This window comes from Cryptomeria japonica, chromosome 11, assembly GCF_030272615.1.
Source record: "Cryptomeria japonica chromosome 11, Sugi_1.0, whole genome shotgun sequence".
NCBI classification, from domain to species: domain Eukaryota; kingdom Viridiplantae; phylum Streptophyta; class Pinopsida; order Cupressales; family Cupressaceae; genus Cryptomeria; species Cryptomeria japonica.
Genome location: NC_081415.1, coordinates 22,733,309 through 22,739,387, shown reverse-complemented (window position 1 = coordinate 22,739,387; position 6,079 = coordinate 22,733,309).

Sequence of the window (6,079 nt, the reverse complement as noted above, 5' to 3'; positions counted from 1 at the left end):
TCCGGAGAAAGTCTCTGCCAATCCGCACCCATTTCCTATGACACGTCAACTGCTCCACATTCAGGTTCAAAAGAAATGGTTGCCTGACCATTGGCATTGTTTGGTCAGGGAGGAGAAGCTTGGCTAATTCACTCACCCAAGGGATCCCCACCCCTACTTCTACAAGGATGACAACAATAACGTCATCTCCAAGGAAGTCTTCTTTAAACACCTTCCTTAACAACATCAACATATCCACCTTGTCTCCTCTGAGGTCCAGAAGAGACGCCAAGAACTGAGATGTAATGTCCATGTTAACACGCTATCTATTTTCATTACGCAGAAAGTCTCTACCCAACACCATCCTCACAACCTCATTGGTGAACATCCCAACCTCCTTGTAGACTGATTGGAGGGTTGGGTCTTTAACGGAGCCCAAAAAGACCCTCCGGTCCTCCGCAGAAATGCTTCTCAAGTGAGAAATCAGATTACCAAATTAAACAACCTGAGCCTATAGACCTAAACCAGAGGTAGAATTTAAATACCGTGAGCTCCAATGATTTATCTACCAAATGAAAAAGGCTAATTGAAGATGAAAGAAGCAGAGATCGCATATAAATTGTTGAAGCTCTTGATTGTAATAATTACTTCTCTAATCGTATTAATTCCTTTAGTTTTTTAAAAATCTTTCGTATATCTCTGCAAATATTTCCCATAGATGCACTAGTGTCCGAAATTGGAAACAACTATAAACCACTACCAAGTTGGCAAGTACCACATTGGAAGTCATGGGGACAGAGTGCATTGAAGTTAGTGAGTAGACATATATTAAATGACCAACATTATCGATCGTGACATTTGATAAGTGTCAATTGAATCCAATTCCATTCCAGGCACTTTCTAGTGAACTATGTTCTCTTCAGAAAATTGGGCCGAAATAAAACTTCCGCCATTGATCTACGATCATCAAACGGTTTAAAATCATTGATGGATTTTAGGTACGTGTCACCCTTGACGTGTCAAAGAGGCTGCGCTTATCGATACATCGTGTAGAGTCTGAACTCAATGTGATGTACTGACGTGCCTTGTCTATTAATGGCAATGAATTCATGAAATCGCCAATAAAATATATATTTTTCCGTAAATAACAAAATATTAGCCAAACAAATTAAAGAATTTTCAAGTGGTGGATAAAAATTGCCAATACACTTAAATAATTTTTCCTTCGGAGTAAATTTTTTCACCCATACAATTATACATTTGTTCCTTTAAACAAAAAATATTCGCCTCCTACAATATATATTTTTCCCATAGACCAAGGTATTATTTGCTAGAAATTTATGAAATTTTCATACCCTAGAAAAAAATCGCCAATACAAAATAATTTTTTTCCCTATTTTGAAATTTTTTTTCTCCATCAACATGAAAATTTCCCCCAAAAAATAATGTCTGATTCACCAGGATTTTACACTTTTGCCCGGGGGGTGGTTTCTTAAAGTTATCCCTAGAGAACCAGTGATGATTTGCAGAAGAGTTACAAAATTCATTTGTAACAAGATTATTACTTTTGTAATTGAATATACTCATTGAAGATCATTGAGTTGGAGCTCGGTGCAGGGGTTGGTGTTCCTTTATGTGGTGCCCTAAATCAAAGGTTGGTGCTCCTTGGGTTGGTGCCCTAAATATTATAATTAGAGTTTCATTGTGAGGTTGGATTGGACTAGTAGACTCCAACAACATTTCTCACCGAGGTTTTCCCCATCTTGGGTTTTCCTCGTACATGTTGGTGTTATGTGATGTCTCTTTTCATGCGTGATTGCATTTGTGATAGTCTCCCATCTAACCGGTAAGTCTACTTTCTGTTAGAATATTTTACCGGTATACACACATAGGATAGATAAAGGGAAAAGTTTGTAAACCACTTATTCACCCCCCCCTCTCAGTGGCACATTGTGCTTAACAATTGGTATAAGAGCCTAGGTTCCCAGTTGATAAGATTTCTCTAGCTTGGGTATACTCTGGCTTAAGGACACAATGGTCTGTTTAGTGTTAATCCCAACTCTGGTATTTGATGGTTCAAACTATTCCATTTGGAATTGTAGAATGGAAGTCTACCTGTCCTCTTTACGGTATGGTGTTTGTATGTCTATTGTAAATGACTTCCCTAGTAAAGTTTGTCCTCCCACCAATTCAGATGCAAAAAGAAGAAACTAGTGCAATAATGCAACAATGAAGGCTATACTTTATGGATTATCAGATGATATCTCCTCACAGGTGGACAGATGTAGATTGACAAAAATCTTATGGGACAAATTGAAGAAGCTCTATGGAAATGAGCCTACCACGGTAGAACCGGTTTATGAAGACAAGATGAGGAATGCAAGTCATCTATCTACAGATGATCAAGGTAGATCTGTTATTAGTCATAGCGATGATGAATAAGGAACCCACCTCTTCATGGCTCAAGAGTCAGAGGATGAGAGGCACACATCTGAGAATGATCATGCAAATCACTCCTTCCAGCAATATGTGTTTGGCAGTGATAATGAAGGTGAAGAAGAAGATGAGGCATAAGTTGATCTTGAAGGAGAACTTGTAAATTCACTTGAAGAACTCAATAGAGTGAGAAATGAATACAAGTTATTCAAGAATGTTGCAGTTGTGGAGCAGAACCAGTTGATTAAATGCCTTCAAGAATCTGAGAAATGCATCTCAGAGTTAAAGAATCAACAAGGAGACACCAAGGAGTGTCGGTGTAAAGATCTAGCATCTGAGCTAGAGGTAAAAGATAAAGAATATCAACAGCTGGTTGGAGAAATGGAGTTTCTCTGAAATGACCTTGAGAAATGTGAGTATGAGCTCAAGGTGAGAATCTGGTTTGATGGTAGCAGTGATGCCTTGGACAAAATGTTGAAAAAGAAAAAGCATGCCAAGGACATCGAAGGATTAGGAAGTGGTTATGGGGAATGCTCCACCAACAAGAATGTTCCCCACAATGACATTTTGTTTGTCTCCTCAAATGGAGATAACAAGGGACAAACCTTCACAGTTTGAAATTCTCCCCAGAAGAAGGTTGATCTAACCACAACCAGTGAAGACATGTAGACAAGGATGAAGATCGGTGCTGTTAGAAGGAGAAATAATGCAAATCCCAAAGGAAAAGGGAAGATGGGAGAAGAAAGCTTCACCGGAAGCAAGAACATGAGAAGACAACAGAGAAGACCTCCTACCGGTAGAGGAAAAGGAAGTGCTACCGCCCACAAGACAAAGAAAGTGTGGGAAAGGAAGAGATCAGATGGAAGAGCTGCAGAGAATGAACAACCTATGATCCATCCCCGGAGAAGCAGAAATGGAGATGCCAAACTGGTAAGATCTCCCCATGCATGGCAGAATAAGTTTGTAAGTTATAAACCTTCCTTCTTCGGTTATTGCTTTGCATGTAATGGTTATGGCGATCGGGTAGAATAATGTAGAAAGGGATCTAGAAGGAATAATCTAGGATCTCATAGAAATTATGCATATGAGCAAAATGTATCAAGGAGTAGAAACATGCATAATTCCTCTCTCATTTATGCATATAGTGTTTGTTATAATTGCAATGGGTTTTTCCATAAAGATTTTGAATGCAGGAAGAAGAACCTATAGTCATATGGAAGCCGATATAGCAGCTATGCTCAACATAGAAATGGATACAAATCATATGGAAGTCAGAGGCCTACATGGAACCAAAGGAGAAATGTCCCTGTAGGATCAAGAAGTCCACCGACTTCGGTTGCCGGTCACAACAACATGACCGGAAGAAGATGGTCTAATTGGTTTGTTAGAAGGTTCCTCAATCATGAGATTGGCATGGATGTTGTGTGCTACTACAACACTGCTTCCAGTTATGATGCAGGATCCGGAAATGCAAGAATCTATCAGCAGAAGAAGGTAAGACCTGCTCCCAATAGTAAAGATGGGAAGAAGAAGGAGATCAAGCAAGAATGGAGGAAGAAGAAAGATGATGCAACCATGTACCAACACTGTGCATTCACTGCATGAGTAATATCTCCTAAGGCTTTAAGGATACGCATGAACTTAGGGGGAGTAGTACACTGATCTTATCATTCACCCCCTCAGTAGAAGACACATGGAAAAACAAGCTGCTGTCGATATTAGGGAAGAAAATGAGATGGCAAGTGTGTGTAGTAGATGCCTTGGCTACACACCTATAGATGAAAGATGGATCACTACTGCATGTGTCAATGGATGACAATTTAACAACTAGTATCAGAGAATATTGACAGAAGATGACAGGAGTTGCAGGAAGGTGCTTTGGTAGTGATGATGGACGGGTAAAAAAAACCGGTATGTGCAGAATGTTACCGGTAAGAATGCTAACAGGTACTTTCAGGTTATATAAGTCAATGAGGCTAGAGATCATTGCATTAGCTTCAGTAGCGTGGCATGAGGAGTTTATGTCTCAAGTGGTGTTGATGAAGACCTGAATGACATATGTTGGCTCAGTCGTTGATCATGCAGGCATGCATGTTTTTGGGCTAACCAGTTTGATTCATGCCATGGTGATGACATTGTTTGTCATTGTGTACATCCAAGATCATGTCATAGGCTGTAGTGGATATAAAGGAGTTGAAAGATAATTAGATGATCATATTTGCACAACTCACCCTATATATGGTGAAGATTGGGGCTCCAATTTCTGAACTTGACAAGCAATGAGGACTTGAGATGTATGACTTAGGAGGTGTTCAAGGGTTCATAATATTGAACTGACATGCTTGAACTTGTGAGGATAACGAATGCCTTAACTACAGATGATGGAAATTTTTGTAGGAATACCCAAGAGAATTTTATTAGTTAAGGGTATCTACTTTCCCAATTGGTGGCACTCATAGTACAATCACATTTGATTCTAAAGATAAATTGGGATCAGATAGGGGATGATGTAGTTTGACTGGCAGGTGAGCAGTATTCACTAACACATCTTCATCAGTTGGTTGATTCAACAATTGGTATCAAACCAGTTTACACATATTGGTGTCAGTTGGTGGTTGAGCCCTCCATCTCAAATGTTTTTATTTGAGAGGATGCAAAGTATGAAGGTCAAAGGAGGAGATGCATCCAGTAATGAAAAGGTGGAGAAAGATTTATGTCAGTGCCTATGGGACACAAGGAGGAGTGAAACCCTGCAGTTCCCTTTGTCATTGTTGTCAAAGGGGGAGAAAGATTATGTAGTATACTGCATACCACATGTGTGAGAATCTATGGATCACACAAAGGGGGAGAGAGAATATGTAGTATACTGCATACCACATGTGTGAGAATCTATGGATCAATGCCAAAGGGAGAGATTGTTGGCATTGTGTTGTCATTGATGTCAACCGGTATAGAAGGACAACCAGTATGAGATTATAGTTGATGTGCAATCATTGATATCAACTAGTCTAGCAGGTTACCAGTATAGTCTATCATGGGTAAGGAGAGGATGTCAACTGGTAAGTTATATGTTGACAGTGTATGCCAACTGGTGAGCATGTGTTGACATGGAAAAGATAAATCAACAAAGTGAGTGGTTGCCAACCGACAAGCTTATGACCAGTGTACAAGAAGGGAGAGCAAGATGTTGGTCGGTTGATTGTGATGAAGAGGGGGAATGTTATGAAAATCACATCAACACTAGTATGCTATGTGGATGTCAAACAAATGGACTTCCACCGGATAAAGATATAGTCACCATTTGAATAAAAGACTGACAATGAGTGTGCCCAAACTGGATTACATGTGCCTGTTTCAAGATATGTTGCTCAAACAGGGAAGCCACATTGGTGCACTACAAGATGCAGATGACAAGGATCCACTCCCATCGGCAAGTAGATCTTATCTCCTACTATGCATGAAATGCATCTTAGCTCTTGGAGATAAGACAATAGAGTTGAAGGTAGGTGATTGAAAGCTCACACTGGATCTACTGGTGAAACACTAAGTTGCCTTAGGTACATTATATCAGGGATGTGTACTGGATCAGCCTGGAAGACATGATCAATTTGTCACCTTGTCAAACCGGCTGAGATGATGCCCAGATTGATGATGGTGAAAGGCA